This window comes from Gigantopelta aegis, chromosome 13, assembly GCF_016097555.1.
Source record: "Gigantopelta aegis isolate Gae_Host chromosome 13, Gae_host_genome, whole genome shotgun sequence".
NCBI lineage: Eukaryota > Metazoa > Mollusca > Gastropoda > Neomphalida > Peltospiridae > Gigantopelta > Gigantopelta aegis.
In genome coordinates this window covers 15332386-15351850 of record NC_054711.1, presented here as the reverse complement: position 1 = coordinate 15351850, position 19465 = coordinate 15332386, and the positions used below count along the sequence as shown (strand labels likewise).

At 36.5% G+C, this 19465-nt stretch overlaps 1 protein-coding gene across 3 annotated transcripts in view; it reads left to right on the top strand.

Annotated features, from left to right (window-relative positions):
• The first annotated feature begins 15755 nt into the window (after window positions 1-15755).
• Window positions 15756-19465, top strand: part of LOC121387485 (sodium-driven chloride bicarbonate exchanger-like) — a 153560-nt gene continuing 149850 nt past the window's right edge. Inside the window, exon 1 of one of the 3 annotated variants that reach the window (XM_041518621.1) lies at window positions 15756-15799. The gene's annotated coding sequence lies outside the window, so the exon portion shown is untranslated. Of the gene's footprint in view, window positions 15800-15823; window positions 16286-19465 lie in introns of those variants that run through there. The other 2 variants (XM_041518620.1, XM_041518623.1) reach the window with 2 other exon arrangements.

Genomic DNA, 19465 nt, shown 5'->3' with positions numbered 1-19465 from the left:
GTAATCATATTTTGGTCTATCAAACATGCATTAAAAATTGTTCTCTTCTGAATATCGGTAGTTACATGCGTGTAAGATGATGAACAGGCCTATAATAAGTATATAAACTATAATACTAAATATAATTATGTACGCGACCTGCGTGTTGTTGAAACGATGAAAACCTTACCGCGGATACACAGCAGAACTATATACAGTAAATGTGCAACCTGTCAAGGTGTACTTTCAGTGTAACATAATAATTATATATACTTACCCACTCCACTGTTGTTTTGATAGAGAGATACTGAATACCAAGGTATGGTTATCCAACTTTTTTTGTGTACAATTACCGTATGACTGGTAACAAACCTGGCGACAGGCGTGCACACGATGTCGCACGTGCAGTCACTGAGTGTCAAAACAATTAGAAATACCACCTGTTTTGGTTTGTTGTTATGCACATACTGCTCCCCTAAAGTGCAGTACTGTTACGCATACATAATTTATTGTTGGGTGTTTTTCTGTTTGTTGTTTTTTAGATTATTTATGTTCTCTTTTCACTTCCCACTATTTTGGGTTTTGATTGTTATTGTAGGGTCGTTGTGCAACACGGTTGCCAACGACTTATTGTTTACTTTTTATGTTAAAAAAGGCTTTGGTACAGCATATCATGTGTACATATACATTTATGAGTTTTTGGTTAGTGGAGGAAGGTTATCAGGATTCACTAGGAGTATATCTCAAGGCTCATGTATATCACTTACATTATTATTATTATTATTATTATTATTAAAGTTAAAAATGTTCTTTGTCAAAATTCCAAATGAGTAGTAGTATTAAGTTTGTGTCTGCAAATTGTCAGGGCCTTGCAGATGAAAAGGTTTGGAGAGATGTGTTAAATTACTATAAATCAAAAACATATTCAATAATATGTTTGCAGGACATTCATAAAGATAAAAATGGTGCACGGCGGATGAAACATTTATGGAATATGCACACACTAATAGCACCTTATAATACAAGACAGAGAGGAGTTGCTATTCTATTTAATAATGATAATGAATATGTTATTGATAAGGAACATACCTTCATAGACCCAAACGGTAATTACATAATAGCTAGATTAACGATAAATAAACATACTGATTTGACTATGGTCCAAATGAAGATTCACCGCAATTCTATTTGGATATTTTTAATAAAATTAATTTTGAACAAGAAAACGTGATATTTTGTGGAGATTGGAATTTTGTATTAGACCCACAGCTAGATCTCGAAAATTACAAACATATTAATAACCTAAGAGCAAGACAAGCAGTATTAGAAACTATAACTAAAAATGACTTAATAGATGCTTGGAGAATATTAAATGGGGATACCAAATCATTTACGTGGAGGAGGAAAAAACCTAGATAGCAGGCTAGACTAGATTATTTTCTTGTATCTCCAAATATTTTTGACAAAATTTTAGATGCTAAAATTACAATACCTTATAGATCTGACCATAATGCTATTAATATAACGTGTAATTTTTCGGACCAAGAATGCGGTAGAGGATATTGGAAATTTAACAACTCCCTATTAAAGGACCCATCTTATTGTACTCAAATTAAAAATATAATAAAAGAAACGAAAACTGAATATGGTCAACCAGTGCAAAATGAAAATATTCAAATGATACGTAATGCTGACATAAACTTTAAGATACCAGTATCATTATTTTTAGAAACATTGTTAATGAAAATTAGAGGTAAAACGATATCCTATGCTACCTGGGAAAAAACGTCAGGAATTAAAGGAAGAAACCGATTTAGAAACAAAAATATCTAATATTCAAAAATAAATAAATACTAATTTTCAGAACATAAATGAAAATATTTTAGATGAACTGCAAGACACACAACGGAAATTAGAATCTATTCGAGATAAGAAAACAGAAGGCGCCTATATAAGGTCAAGGACATTGTCGTATCAATTAGGCGACAAGCCAAGTGCATATTTCTATAGTTTAGAAACTAGAAATTATGTCACAAAGACAATTTTAAAATTAGAGACACCTACAGGAACTATTACTTCAACAGGCGAAATATTAAACGAGCAGAGGCGTTTTTATCAGTCATTATATAGCTTTAAAAGTCTTTCAACTGAAAAGATTAATGACTTAATTAACACAAATATTACAAAACATAACAAAGAAACTTCAAATAAATTAGAAGGTAAAATATGTATGCAGGAATTAGTATCGACCTTAAAAAAAAATGAAGAACAATAAAAGTCCTGGACTAGATGGGTTCACGATTGAGTTTTTTAAGTTTTTCTGGATAGACTTAGGTGATTTTGTTTTAAGAACTATAAATGAAGGTTATGATAAGGAACAATTGTCTGTATCACTTAGAAGAGGGGTAATTACTTGTATACCAAAAGCAAATAAGAACAGACATCTCTTAAAAAACTGGAGACCTATATCACTGTTAAATGTCATTTATAAACTAGCATCCGCCTGCATAGCAGCTCGAATAAAACCAATTTTAAATAGTATTATAAATGAAGACCAAAAAGGTTTTGTAGAAGGGCGCTTTATTGGTGAAAATATAAGGACATTGTATGATATTTTATTCGAAAGTAAGTCTAATAACATGCCAGGACTAATACTTTTAATTGATTTTGAAAAAGCGTTCGATTCTATATCATTGCAATTCATACAAAAAACTTTAAAATATTTTGGTTTCGGTCCATCAATTCGAAAATGGGTATCTACTTTTTACAATAATGCAACGGCACACATTCTACAAAACGGACATCTCTCGGAACCTTTCAACATCGAAAGAGGCTGTCGGCAAGGAGACCCCCTTTCGCCATATTTATTTATATTAGGTGTAGAAATTCTTGGAATTCTTGTTCGGACAAATCCTCTTATTAAAGGAATCGATATAGGGGGTCTTGAATATAAAACTGGACAATTTGCCGATGACACTCAATTGTATTTAGATGGATCTCCTTTGTCTCTTAGAAATGCATTTCGTACTTTAGATATTTTTAGAGACATATCGGGATTGAAAATAAATAAAGAAAAAACAAAAACTATTGGATTAGGTCCCCTTGCGAATACCGTGGCGGAAATGTGCAAACAGCTAAGTCTAGATTGGTGTGAAAACGATTTTGAGGTTTTAGGTATAACACTTAATAAACAACTAGATAATATCTGGACACTGAATTTGGATGAAAAACTGGTAAAAATAGAAAAACTGTTAAATTCGCGTGGCAGATGCGGAACTATATGTGGTAGGATAACGGTTGTCAAAACATTAGCTATGTCAAAACTAACTAATATTTTTACCAGTCTACCAAATCCACCTAATGAATATATATTAAAAATAAACAGAATGATTTTCTCATTTATATGGAAAGGTGGTCCAGATAGAATTAAACGCTCAGTTATTACAAAAAATTATACTGAGGATGGGTTAAAAATGATTGAAACATTAACATTTATTAAAGATCTAAAAGTTTCATGGTTAAGACGCTACTTTCAATCAGACGGCAAATGGAAATGGTTTGTAAATAAATATATGGATAATGTAGCTATATCTAAAATGGGAGCCAATGTTGGTGAATATTTAAATAAAAAGTTTTAAAATCCTTTTTGGAATGATGTATTGAATGTATGGAAAGATCTTGTGCCAAAAACAGAAATTGAAACTTGTGACGAAATAGTCAATGAGCCGATATGGTACAACACACATTTTAAAAACAGGTCATTATTTATCCGCAATTGGTATAATAACGGTATAACACATATCAGAGATCTTTTATCTGAAACAAGATACATCATTCCTTTTGCAGAGTTAAAACAAAAATACAACATACGAGGAACCTTTTTAGATTACGAAAATGTAATTCATAGTATCCCAGAAAATTGGAAAGGCATTGTCCAAAAATTACAAGGACAGATAAATTTATATAATACTTTGTGCCTGACGTATATGTTTTTAATGACAAAAATTAGTAAAGGTTGTGGTGTATATTATAATATACTTTCTATGAATGTAGAAATGCCAATAGCACAAATCCGCTGGTCTGCGATAATAAACGATGATAACACACCGTTAATATGGAAAAAGGTATATTTAACACCCAGATTATGTACTAAACAAATCGCACTTATAGATTTTCAATATAAAATTCTTAATAGAATAATAGCAACCAATACCTTTCTATGTAGGATAGGGATTCGGGACGATGCACTTTGTACTTTCTGTAATGAGGACGAGGAAACGATAATGCACCTTTTTGTAAAATGTTCAAAAGTGACTTCTTTGTGGCGAAATTTGGAATCTTGGATTTTTGACGTAACGGGATGCCGTACAGTTATAAACGATAGAAAGATAATATTTGGTATACAAACAGGACAAAAAATACTTAATCATTTAATTTTAATAACAAAAAAATATATATATAATGCTCGAGTAGCGAACATCTCACTATCGTTTCCTCGCCTTCTAGCCATGGTAAAGGATTATTACATGACAGAAAAAATAATATCACAAATAAATTTGCAAGGGGACGACCATATTAAAAAATGGTGCCTATTTGTCGCGGTATTAGAAGCCAGTGAATAAATATTCTTCTTCTCCGTTTTCTTTTTATTAAGGTTGATTTAATCAACTGGTTTTAATGCATTTATAATAATATATATTTATGCAAAAATAGAAGTCGTGGAAATAGGAGACCTGCGGTGAAATAGCCCATGTGTTCAAATACATGTTATACCTCCCTGAAACTACAGCTGTACATATCTTTTTACCCTCTTTTTTCAAATACTGTTTGTATTCAATGACGTGCTGTGTGTATAGTGTATTGTTCTTTTTTTCTTGTATTTTGTAATTTATGTTTTACAAACTGTACCTTTGCCAATAAAAAGAAAAATAAAGAATTAAAAAAAAAAAAAAAAAAAAAAAAAAAAAAATATATATATATATATCTATCTATATATATATATATATATATATATATATATATATATATATATATATATATATATATATATATATATATACCAACTATCAGTATTAGAGAGCAATCAACATAAATACACATCACGCAGTCCGGTGTCATTGTCAGGCAATGTGTAATGGACACAATTTTACACGTATATATACGATGCACTAATCACCAGCAAACAATATCTATCTAGTTGAAAAGCACCATGATAACCAACGTTTTGCTAACATAGTTGCCAGGATGGATCCTTGAAATAATCTGCGACGTAGGAACATGCTACTGATTTGAGAAATTTGTCAATTTTCATAGAACGATAAATATGCACCAAGGCTTGTCCGGCCAATCTGTCTCCTCACATGGTGTTTCGCAAATAGGTTTTGGCACGCCGTAGTCAAAAGAAAGCCCCCCCCCCCCCCCCCAATAATACAAATGTGATTGTTTGCCACTGTCACGGCACTGTATATTACGTTTCTTGATCAAAGTAGCAGCAACGATGGTTTATACACACACACACACACACACACACACACACACACATATATATATATATATATATATATATATATATATATACATACATGTATATATACACACATGTATGTATGTATGTATGTATATATATATATATATATATATATATATATATATATATATAACACGTGTGTACGTGTGTGTGCGTGTGCATGTCCCCCTCCCCTCTTGCCACCTTCCTATGCCACTGGTATATGTACATAGATAAAACTTGTTTTAATGTGCGTGTTAGTCTGGGTTATGTTTTTGGTTGTGCGTGTGTACTGGTGTGTGGGCTTGTTTTGTAGGCTATTGTTTATTTGGGGGCAAATTTGTTGTTGTTACTGGGTTTTCTTGAGGGGGGGGGGGGGTAAAATTGTTGAGGTGTCTATTTTTAAAATATTAGGTTTTTTGTTTTGCCTGCCACTTATGCTTATAATCATGTATACAACAATGTCTTCATTTTAACATGTTGGGCATCTACCTACCTTAAATAATCGGCATGCAAGACTAACATAAATATGTTTACAAAACTATTTTTATGTAAACAAAACTAGTACTGTTACTAGAGGTAGATGTTTTTAGGTTAAATTATATATTTAGCTGTTATTACAGCAACATTTACACTTAAGTAGTGCAATGCATATACATATAGTCCGTCCCATCCTCTATTTTTGCGTCTAATTTAGAAAACAAGCGGCTCAGTAATAAATAACTTGTAGTAAATTCCATAGTATGAAAAAATGCGTTCCCCTTGGGACGCACTATAAACATATGTTTCTATTATCTATTACAACTGTGTTACTGTCACACACAATTCATTAAAACTGCAGGTGTGTTTGTATGTTAAAATAAAATTATGATAATTAATGTGAGACGAGATTACAGCTTTGAAAAAAAAATGTCCATGCAAGAAAACCAAAACAATCGGGGTGGGTGACAGCTCGCTATATTCATCTCCTATATTTAACACATGGTCAGTTATAACAAAACGCAATTTCATCAACTTAATTTGTACCTGTATCATTCTTTATTTTTAAAGCATAGGTCGGGACATTTATGATGCCAGGGACTGGCATGCATAAATCTCAGCTGAAGATTCACAAACAACTCTGGTCACCGGCTATTCAAGTTGTAACTGGAACGCGCCGGAAGTGGGTAGTGGTTAGGGGACGTAACTCTGCCTATTTTTTTCTCACGGATTTCTAATAGAGGCTGTTCAGTGTGGGGATGTCTCTCACAGAAAATCGACAACGGTCTCTGCCATTCATTGTGGGGGTGTCTCTCACAGAAAATCGACAGCAGTTTCTGCCATTCAGTGTGGGAGTGTCTCTCCCAGAAAATCGACAGCGGTCTCTGCTATTCAGTGTGGGAGTGTCTCTCCCAGAAAATCGACAGCAGTATCTCCTATTCAGTGTGGGGGTGTCTCTCTCAGAAAACCAATAGCAGTCTCTGCTATTCAATGTGGGAGTGTCTCTCCCAGAAAATCGACAGTGGTATCTTCTGTTCAGTGTGGGAGTGTCTCTCCCAGAAAATCGACAGCGGTATCTTCTATTCAGTGTGGGAGTGTCTCTCCCAGAAAATCGACAGCGGTATCTTCTATTCAGTGTGGGAGTGTCTCTCCCAGAAAATCGACAGCGGTCATGCGGACAAAAACTTTAACGACACCACTAGAGCACATTGATTTATTAAAGTGGCATACCCTAGTTTTTTAAACACTAAGACATATTTTTCAAATTTAGAGCCTTTTTTAATAACTAAAATCATACATTATTTAGATTTTAGTTTAGATTATCCATTTCCGTAAATGCAAAGTGTTTCTGGTCTTTCTAGTGTTTATAATATCGCAAAATGCATGTTTCATGGTTTTAAAAACGCACGTGCGTCTGAGAAGTAAGGGTTATGAAGTCGAGTTCTAGTCTGTTTTTAAGGGTATTTTACCGATTCAACGTTACAAACTCTTGCTAACTTTATTCAAGTGTGTTACAGGTTTGTAAATTAACTAAACTTAGTGAACATTTTTACGAGTTGAAACTACGGTCTGCGACATTCATCATCGGCTATCGGATGTTAAACATTTGGTCATTGTGATATACAATCTTAGAGGGGAAACCCGCCACATTTTTCCATTAGTAGCAAGGGATCTTTTATAAAAACCATGCGTCTAAACTAAACATTTCACCACATAATACGCTGGTTTTGCGTAAGAATTTCAATGTTCCGCATTGAATACATTTTCCGTTATTTAACTTTAAAAAGTGAGACTTTTTGTTTGTTTGTTTTGTTTTTGTTTTATTTTCTTACACACCTGTTGGTGAGAACATGTACGTGTGTTAACAATTTCAAGACATACGACTGGCTGCTCTTTGGTGATGACCAAGTCACTGATGCCATATATCCAATGAAAAACAACACGAGGGAAATCGATTATATTGTGACGTATAGTTTAACTTGACAATCGTGTCTGTGACGCGTAAGTCAGGTACAATTGGAAAGGGTTGTAAATATCTTTTAATCAAAAAATATGTTAATTTTTTTTATTAAAACCTGGTTTTTGAGGATATGTAAGAAATAGAATACATTCATGTCCGTTAGATACCATTTATCTCACAACTCGTTGTTTAAAAACGTGTCAAACTCGCTTTCGTTCGTTAGATATATTTTGAAACAACTCGTTGTAAGATAAATGGTATCTAACGGCCACTCATGTATTATTCTATATTTATCACCCGGTATTGATTGTGTGTATTAACTTACACGTAGACGCCAAACGTTCAACAATATAACAGTTATAAATTGAAACAATGTGGTCATATGTTAATTATATAAAAAATATCAAGCTGACCTATAACCCATAAAATAATAATTAGGACATATGAACTTTTGACTCCCCGCACCCTTCCCGCTCCATCCTTTCCCATCACAATCATTCTGGAATATTCCTAACTAAACGTAATATTACGACACTCCCACTTCGCCCCGCCCGCGGAGTGATATTGATATTCGAGCGTCTGTTTCCCAGGTCAAACATCTTAAAGTCCTCTTTCCAACATGTAAACCACGTGGGCGTCAATCAAACTCATCTGACTGCGCAGTGGGGTGATACTAAGGGTACATGTGCCCGTCTGGATTTCATTATAGCCTGACAAACCGTGAAACGCAGATTAGTTTGTCATCGGCCTCGGACTTAACGATGGGAGGTACTGGGATCGCCTCCCGGTACCGACTAACCAGGGCCGTACCCTCTGGGGGGCAGGGAGAGCGGTCGCCCCCCTGAGATTCTCACTTTTTTTCTTCTGTTTTTTTTACTCCAGAAAATAGTATACACATCTCAGGGTTTAATTTGTATAGTCTTTCATTTGTTTATAAAAAGTATTTATCCATGCATTCATTACTTCGTGCATTCATTCATTCATTCATTTATTCATTCATTCATTCATTAGTTCGTCCATTCATACATTGATTCGTTCGTTTCAAAATTACCACATGCTTGACATCTAGTAGCCGATGATTAATAAATCAATCCATCTGCTCAAGTGGTGTCGTTAAACAAAAGCAAACTTTAACCGTCTGGATTACTTAACCTGGCAGACTATGAAACGCATGAGTTGGTTTGTCTTGCACTAAATGTGGGAATTGTACCGTGTCGTTGTTAAAGGTGTACCTCAAATATGTAAGATTATAATAACTTCTTCAACCTTATGTGCGTAGCTGGAGGAGGGGGTGGGCGAGGGTCCATGCATCAGTAATCAAATCTCCCCCTCTATCTTTTATATTGGTTTATCTTACAATCCTAATAGAACCAACTATGGTGGTTATTTATTTTCTTAACGCCCCCCCCCCCCCCCCCCTCTCCCCCATAAAACTACCAAAAATAAACAAAACAAAACAAAATAAAACCACACACACACACATACAAACAAAAACAGCACCCCAGAGGTACCCTTTTTAGTTTAGAAGTTCCCTTTGTTTTGTTTATCTCGGGAAACACTCGCCAGATGCACGGTTTAACTAGGATCGATCCCGTCGGTGAGCCCATTCGGCTATTTCTCGTTCCAACCAGTGCTCCACAACTGTGTAACAAAAAACCGTGGTATATATTATCTTGTCTGTGGAATGGTACATTTAAAATGTTCTTTTGCTGCTAGTCGAAAAGAATAGTTCACAAAGCGAGTAAAGAAAAAGAAACGTAGATGGGACGGTGTGTGTGTGTGGGGGGGGGGGGGGGGGCACGAGTCCCTCACTTGAAGATGGAAATGACTGTTATTTTTGTCCTAGCCCCATCTCTGTATAAATAAAGATAAATATCTGGCTTTTGTACTCGCACCCGCCTCCTCCCCCCACGACCTTGTGCCCCAACTTCAGAGAGTCCCGTTTTACAACGCGATCTTAGTGCCTATATCACTTTAAATGCATAACTACTAGTACATTATACACTTACGGTGATCTTAGTGCAAGGATCACTTCGTGCACGATGCCCAGGGCAAAGCGATCTTGACAGTAAGTTCACCTTAGGTGCATAAAATTCTATCTTATGCACTTACGGTGAACTTATCTTTAAAATCGCATTGTGGAACGGGGCCCTGCACAGTTAGATGAAACCTGTTTTTTTATTAATTCTAATTCATAACTGGAGGTTTTGTAACTACAGATTAATGTTATGGTAGATGTAGGGCCATTTAATTCTACCGTAAACTCACTCACCAACCTGTGGAGGTGAATGGAAGCCATATTTTTATAGACTGTTCTTACGCAATTGTATTTCACTGCCACGCAATAATTATGCATTTCCAGAAGCGGACCCATGTGGGAGGGACCCCCCCAAAAAATATATTTAAGTCCCTCTTCTTTTCTGGGGCTGCAACGTCTTACATTAACATACATCGTCCATTAAAATGAAAATCTCCCCCAAGAAAAATCTAGCCAACCAAGATGTACATATTCCCTATAAAAAGAACACAGACCCGTAGCCGGGGGGGGGGGGGGGGGGGGGGGGGGGGGCGCGCTTAGGGATATCGTCACCATGAAAAACGATTACAACCCCCTTAATTAGAATCTACTGGAATCTGTTATTGTGTTTGTGTTTAACGACACCACTAGAGCACATTGAATTAGATTTATTCATCATCAGCTATTGGATGTCAAACATTTGTTAATTCTGATATATACTCTTAGCAGCAAGGGGTCTTTTATATATTTTTCCATAGACAGACAGCACATACAACGACCTTCGATATACCAGTCGTGGGACACTGATTAGAACGGGAAATGAGAGATAACTAGTCCACCGAGGGGGTTCGATCATGCGACCACCCCACCTAAGTAACACTAGCTACGTCCTGAAAACGGGGAAAAATTAATTACATACATAGGCCTACACATACGTTAAACGCTGGACTATCGGGATACTTTCTATTCAGGATGCACACCTATAGTCCGTCCCATCATTCTATAAAACATAATTGTGTAAATAATGTCAGTTTAGTTTGACGTAAGAACAAACGTAAAAGTGTTTTGGGAATAACAAATATATACTATTTGTGTGTGCAGTTTACAAATCAATCGGCTCAGAAATAAATAACGTGTGTGTGTGTGTGTGTGTATGTAGTGTATGTGTGTGTGTGTGTGTGTGTATATATATATATATGTGTGTGCGTATGTGTGTGTAGTGTGTCTGTATGTATGTGTGTGTGCGTGTGTAGTGTGTGTGTGTGTGTGTGTATGTGTGTGTCTGTGTATGAGTGCGTGTGTGTGTATGTATGTGTATGTTTGTATGCATGAGTGTGTATGTGTATGTGTGTGTGTCTGTGTGTGTGTAGTGTGTGCGTGTGTTTGTGTGTGTGTATGTGTGTGTGTGTGTGTGTGTGTGTGTGTGTGTGTGTGTGAAAATATATGGATAAAAAAGAGAGAGAGAATGTGGAAATGTGGCGACAGCGGGTTTCCTCTCCAAATCTGTGTGGTCCTTAACCATATGTCTGACGCCATTTAACCGTAAATAAAATGTGTTGAGTTCGTCGTTAAATAAAATATTTCTTTCTTTCGTTCCAGCCAATGCACCACGACTGGTATATCAAAGACCGTGGTATGTGTTGTCTTGTCTGTGGGATGATGCATATGAAAGATCCCTTTCTACTTATGGAAATATGTAGCGGGTTTTCGCTCTAAGACTATATGTCAAAATCACCAAATGATCGAACGAGTCTCGGTAGACCCATTCTGTTTTTGTTTTGTTTTTTCTTCTGTTTGTGGGAATGTGAGCATAAAAGAGCCTTTGCTAATAATACAATATTTTAGCCAGTTTTCTCTTAAAGGGACATTCCTGAGTTTGCTGCATTGTAAGATGTTTCCGAATAATAAAATATTTCTACGATTAAACTTACATATTAAATATATTTTCTTGTTTATAATATCATTGTCTGTATATTCAATGTGTTTCTGGTCGTCTTAATATTTGTAAGAAGACCAAACTGGATTTTGCCTTCAAATAATTTCGTACGTACGAAAAAAATATATTTTAGGAAATAAAATGAAATTTAACCTAGTACAAATATTAGAACAATCAAAAACACTGAAAAATATATTTGATATATAATTACAATCGTTAAAAAGTCTCTCTTAGTCGATAACATCTTTAAAATTGCAGCAAATTCAGGAGTGTCCCTTTAAGACTACGTGTCACATAATACATATATGAAGAGTTCAGGCGCAAAACGCGATATAAACCATTTTCTTTCATTATTGTATGTCTGTAAGGGCTAATCGTAGGCCCGCTGATTTGCCGCAAAACGCGATTGATCCTTATGAAATTGTATTGGGTAAATCCCGGTTTTGGGTTTTTTGTTTAAAACCAAAACGCGATATACGCCAATTAAAAAAAATCACTTTTACAGGAAATGAAAAAAAAGAAGATATATCGCGTTTTGCGCCTAAACTCTTCATATATATATATATATATATATACACACACACACGTGTTGGGTTTCGGGTTTTCTCCACCTATACAAAAAACGAAACAAAACGAAACAAAACAAAACAACAACAACTAAATCCCACAAAATACAAATAACAAAACCCAAAAACATACACATTTAAATTAAAAACATCTTCAACTAAAATCCAGTGAACCCACCTACGCACATACAAATCGACATATTCTCCCCTGGTGACGTGTTAAAAGGAAGACAAAAAATGCGCATGATCTGTGATAGAAATACTTGAGAGTATATCGTTAACATGTCGGGTTACAGACGACGTCAGCATCCCACTGTAATGGATAAGTTAGGAGTCTTGGATGAGTGGTCACAAGCAAAAGACCAGCAGGATACTATATCCAACATGTCGACATTTTCCGTTACGATGCCGTAACTAAATAACTATAAATACTGGTATCGTGGTGTGTTGTCCTAGACAACCTCCCACTCGCCCCACTGGCGTGCCATTCAATACAGGCTTTCTCCCGTCCCGCCGTCAGTATATCATTATACGGATGTATGGGTCGGGTTACAATATAAGTGAACAAGGTGGGATTTCCAACTTTCGAATCTTCTAGACAGGACTACATGCGGGTAATTGGGTACATTTTTAGTGAAAAGACAAGGGCAGGTCAGGCGCGTGTGCAGGGGGAAGGTGAAGCAATTTTTGTTTTGAGGATGTGTCGACCCCCTTATAAACATCGCTTGCAACAGTCTAGATCCCCTGCTAAAATCCCCGAACATGCGCCTGCAGATCCAATGGAGGGGACTAAGGGACATGTACCCCCTAAAATTGAAGGGCCCCTTTTTAACAATTTGTTTACAATTTTTATTGAATTGCCCTTTTCGGGGAGATGGTCCATATACCCATTTGCCCTTGGTCCCCTCCCTAAAATATTTTCCTTGAAAAAAAAGGAGAAGAGATATCTATTTAATGACGCTTTAACATTTAAAAAAAAAAAAAAAAGCCCGAAGGAATGGAAATTGAAAAGGATGTTTCTTTAATTGACACCCCCGCACACTTTATAATCAAAGGTTCTTGAAGAATAGACCTATGACGTGTGATGGAAAGTAAATTGATGTTGATGGTCTATTCTAAACGATTAGCAAGTATACATCCAGGGGACGAGCGGGACGTAGCCCAGTGGTAAAGCGCTCGCTTGATACGCCGTCAGTCTAGGATCGAGCCCCGTCGGTGGGCCCATTGGGCTATTTCTCGTTACAGCCAGTGTACCATGACTGGTATATCAAAGGCCGTGGTATATGCTATTTTGTCTATGGTATAGTGCATGAAAAAGATTCCTTGCTAGTAATGGAACAATGTAGCCGGTTTCCTCTCTATGACTGTGTCAAAATGACCATGTGTTTGACATCCAATAGCCGATGATTAATAAATCAATGTGCTCTAGTGGTGTCGTTAAACAAAGCAAACTTCTTCTCCAGTTAAACAAAAAAACTCCACTTTTCCCCGACTCCCCACCCAATCCGCGTTAGGTACGGCCCTGGCGCTCTATTACTGATCTATACCCCCGCCCTGCTGTCAGCTGGACCTTAACCAGACGGTGTCCTAGGAACGGATGTCATTACAGACACAGGCAGGTGTGTGAAACAAAAACACGCGACAACGTGTACGCCAAAAATAACAAATTAACATACAGGTAACGTAGGAAACTTGCCATCTGTCATAGTATAGGCTACGACACGACCATTGTTCCACCACGATCTGACCGGACGTATCACCAATTTTGCATCGTATGTTATGATTAGCGTGGTAAGCGAGGTGGAGGGTAGAGGTGGACTACATGCACCCCTAACTCTGTTGATAATGTGTGTGTGTGTGTGTGTGTGTGTGTGTGTGTGTGTGTGTGTGTGTTTGTGTGTAAAACTGTTCACACCCACACACTCATCTCCAGTTACTGTCATTTCTCAACGCCTGTGTGATTAAATTAAAATTAAAGGGACTAATATCCTGAATTTTCTGTCATTATAAGAACGGCAAAGTTTTGCGCCTAAACTCTTCATATATATATATATATATATATATATATATATATATATATATATATATATATATATATATATATATATATATATATATATATATATATACCTAGTGTCTAGTGTGTTTCTAACTGTAGGCTAGTAGCTCAAATTTATTCTTATTTCCTAGTGTGAATATTAGTTCGTGCGTACGAAATTACTGGGAGATAAAATTTAGTTTGGATTGCTTCAAACCTTAGAACGACCAGAACCACATTGAATATAAAGACACCGATATTATTATATAAACAAGAAAATACATTGCATATCATGTAGGTCTAATAGTAGCCTGAGTACTCTGCAGTTCGAGAGACAGATGGACATTCGGACGGTGTATGATCGTTCTCTGCCGTCAGAGCTCACTCTTATAGCGAAAACCCCGGAACCACACGGTAGACAAAGATTCCCGCTCTAATACAGCAACAATTCTAAGTCTGACGCTAAATACCTTTACATTAATAATTTTTGAGTTCGCCGATAACAAATATTTCGCTTATTCACAACTAATACACACACTACTGGAAGAAACCCGTCATCAATTACGTATTTCACCTGCTTCCTACGCCAGTGATAATAGTGATACCGTATACGCAAATATTTTCGCGGCTAAAATAATTCACGATCGGGCTTTCATTTAACATTTTCGCGACTGCCAACTATTTTTGTTATGTGGCCTCTATCAGCGCTTAAATGTATTAATAGATTTCTTTCGTTTTAGGTGTGTGTGTGTGTGTGTGTGTGTGTGTGTGTGTGTGTGTGTTTGTGTGTGTGTGTGTGTGTGTGTGTGTGTGGTATTTATGGATATTGTGATAGATTGAATGTTTATGGTGGAAGATTGCCATATTAAAATTATACATGTATGCATAACGTTATTTGAATTGAAAAAATATTTTGAACGATTGAATATATCGTTTTTTATTAGTTATAAATATAATTTTGACTTTGGCCAATGAGCTTTTGCGTATCAGTATTCGTATTTTGCGTATTCGTGATCCTTAGCCTACATGCTGTATTGATGTAGGCTATACCAGACGTTCAATACAACAGCGATACATTTTTACTAACAAAGGAAAATATTTATTTTTCCTGAGCTATAAATGTGATATAGCATGGATGCAGATTCAATATTGTCTATATATACCATAGTGATAGTAATTTATTTCAACAGTCAATGATGACGTCAATTGAAAGGCAACACGTCTGAAGTGGTCTCCCATAATCCGCCTCTTTTTTTTTCCACAGCCAATACTACGCATGTGCAGAAGGCAGCTGTGCGGAAGCACTGAAAACGTGAGGTAGGTTAACCAAGGTTGATATATAATTATTATGATTTCTTCGTTAGCGATCAAAATTAAGTCCCAAACACATTAGCACGCCGCAGCTGAGTTGTGGTCTTAGAATATCCCCCAGAACCAAATGTCCCCATGAAGGTTAAAATATGGAAATGTTACGAAACATTGGGTCCGATCCCCCGTCTCGAAGCACAACCGTTCCATTTGTTTGGCTTTTGACATTACCGGCTAGTGGCTTGGCCTATTGCGTAAACCACGTTCGCAGGCAGTGTACGGTCTATTTGGGCAATTAATTGTCACGTTTTAGGCTTTAGTATCGGATGGCTTTCGTTTGGGTTCAGTAAGCAAAAAGACGCTACTCCCGAGTATACGAACACGGGGGAGAAAAAGTCCGACAAAGATACGGGAAGCGGTTTGGTAACCAGCCAGCTGTCTACACTGATATATATTGGTCTACAGTTTAGACCCATTCCGTTTTCTCGGTACCAGGTGATTGTTCGATTTATTTTTCTTTGTTTGATTTTAAAAAAGAATAAGTTATGAATGGTAATTTATCAACATTTTATTTTAGTAGTATTTTTAATATATATTTTTTTGTAATGTGTTGAATCAGATATATTGTTTACATTAGTTTTAAGAAAACATTTGAAAAAACCCATGTGTACATTGTCATTGCACTGGCTAGTAAGCTGGGGGACAAGGGGATCATGTGTCCCCCACTTTGAGTGATAGTTTTTATATATTTTTACATGTATTTATATATATATATATGTGTGTGCCGCCCCCCCCCCCCCCCCCCCCCCTGCTTTTTGACACCTTCCTATGCCCGTGCATTGTGAAGCATGTAACTAGGCCTATTTACCTAGAACTATAATTAATTTGTTTGGTGGCTTGTTGGGCAGGGGGTCTCGATTATAGTATTTATTTAAGAAAAGTTTTATATATAATAATACATATTATGTTATGATGAAAAAATATTACACTGTCAGTGTTTCTGCTAGGAAGATATTTTTTGGGTATGGTGCTATGGAATTGAATGCAACCACAGTCAACAAGGGTTATGGGGGTGGGGTGGGGCCTCCGCCAGAAAGAAAGCGGTAAACTTTAGCGTTAGGGTTAAGAAAATTATACAGTAACACTGGCGGGGGGTTGGATGGGTGGGAGTGGGGTAAGGGGGCATATGTCCCCCCACTGTAGTAGCAGTGATGGTTTTATATATATATATATATATATATATATATATTTATACATGTATGTATGTGTGTGTGTGTGTGTCTCATCCCCCGCACTTTTTGGCACCTTTCTACGCCCGTTAGTAATAATAAGAGTAATGAATTTTGTCAAAAGGTTAACTTAAAAAATAATTTTAAAACTGACAAAATATTTTGGGTATAGCGCCATACCCATTTTACACTCTGGCACATAGGCCTATGGGCTCCCATTTTTGTAGAGGTATGCAGACTGGGTTTTGTCCAACTTAAACAAAAATGCCTGAATCTGCATCATTAATTCATATTAGCATTACTGCCAAATAGCTATATAGGGATGTAAACGAATTACTACACATTTTTACATGGATTATAACTAATTTTGAGGGTAGAATGATGGAAATATATGGTCAAAAGGTATCAACTTTGCACATTTTGCCTGAATATCTTAGATTTTTGCCCAAATTTGAGGTTTTGTTCTAGCACTGAGGGGAGGGGTGGGGTGGTGGTAGTGGTTGTTGCTCCCACTGCCACCCTGTCTCGTATCCTTATGCTCTGGCATAAACCCGGAATGTATGTATTAGTACTAGTCTTATTTCAAGCGAATCACTGCTCTGTTTGTGTGTTGTGTAATTCACGTCACTATTGAAGTCTGTTGTTTTATACTCCGAAACAGTTTAAGTACAACATAATTAAGGTGTGGCAACCTAATTATCTTTTGAGTACATCTGTACCTGTATAAAAGATAAGATCAGACTATGTGTGAGCTAGTTGTACAGATTATTTTCTTTACAATACATGAATATTAGATTACAAAAAAAATACCCCCCCCCCCCCCCAATGTCCGCCTTCAGAATTTTTTTGGGAATGGCGCTATGTCAACAACAGTGGGTATATGGGGCCTCCCCCAGAAAGAAAATGGGTTAAGTTTAGGGTTAAGAAAATCATAGAGTAATGATAAGTAATTAATTTTGTCAAGAGCTTTACTTAAAAAAAAAAAATTGGGTATGGCGCCATACCTGTTTTACCCTCTGGCAGAAACCCTGCCTTTCGTTTCTCTCCTTTGAATTCCATCTAATTTCTTCCTGATCTGACAACTCCTATCTTTCAACTTTTGCTGTCCATCTCCACATCCCATTCCCAGTTCTTGTCTCTCTAACCGTGACATGTGCTTGTCTTTTGTGGCTATCCATGCCACACACCTGCTATTCCCGATCAGCTTTTAGCTGTGGGCTTAGTCTGACCACTTCGGGGAGTGTTCAGAAGTTAACTGGCATTGTTTAATCTTGAGGCAGTTTGTAACTACCTACTATACCGGTGGTTGTTAGTGTGCCGTGGGTCAGACCAGCTATATTAGTGGCAGAGTATATTAGATATTAATTAGACTTCAGACACTGACATTGCCCTATAGCAATTAAAGAGGAGTGATTAATTGCTCCCCTAACTTATATTATGGGGGTGGGTGAAACATAGCCCAGTGGTGAAGTGCTCACTTGATGCGCGATCGGTTTGGAATCGATGTGCCCATTGGGCTATTTCTTGTTCCAACCAGTGCACTATGACTGGTACATCAAAGGCCATGGTATGTGCTGTCCTGTCTGTGGGATGGTGCATATAAAAGATCCTTTGCTGCTAATGGAAAAATGTAGCGGGTTTCCTCTGAGACTACATGTCAAAATCACCAAATGTTTGACGTCTAATAGCCGATGATTAATAATTCAAACTGCTCTAGTGTTGTGGTTAAACAAAATAAACTTTATATTATGGGGAGTGATTTAAGATATTACCATATTGATACATACATGTACCATATCAGGGTTTTATTACCTATGTTTCTACACTCCAATAATGGACACCACTCCTCACCATTCTCCAGAGGCTGTATTTTTTTTATTCCCAATTTTGGAGTAAAAAAATTCCCAATCTGAATGTAACAACTGGACAAACCTTCCCTCCCCAATAATATTTTGTAATGCATAATAGATATATTTATTTGAATAAACATTAGTACATGTATAGTGCTCATTACTTTTTTTAAATTCTAACTTAGCTTAATAAGATGTTTTTGAAATGAAACACTAAAATTCCCAATGTCAAAGCCATGGGTGTCAAGTCAAATTTTAGAAATAAAACCCTGCATATACATTCACATACATGGTAAGGGGAGCTAATTATTACAATTCTTGAACTAGTCTCAGGGGAGTGGTACATGATAGCTCTCATTAAACAGCAAAGTCTGTCATATCAATCTAGCAACATACAGTTAAAGTTTGTTTTGTTTAACGACACTACTAGAACACATTGATTTATTAATCATTGTCTGTTGGATGTCAAACAGTTGGTAATTTTGACAGTCTAAGAGAGGAAACCCACTATATTTTTCAATTAGTAGCAAGGGATGTTTTATATGCACCATCCTACAGACAGTATAGCACATACCACAGCCTTTGATATACCAGTT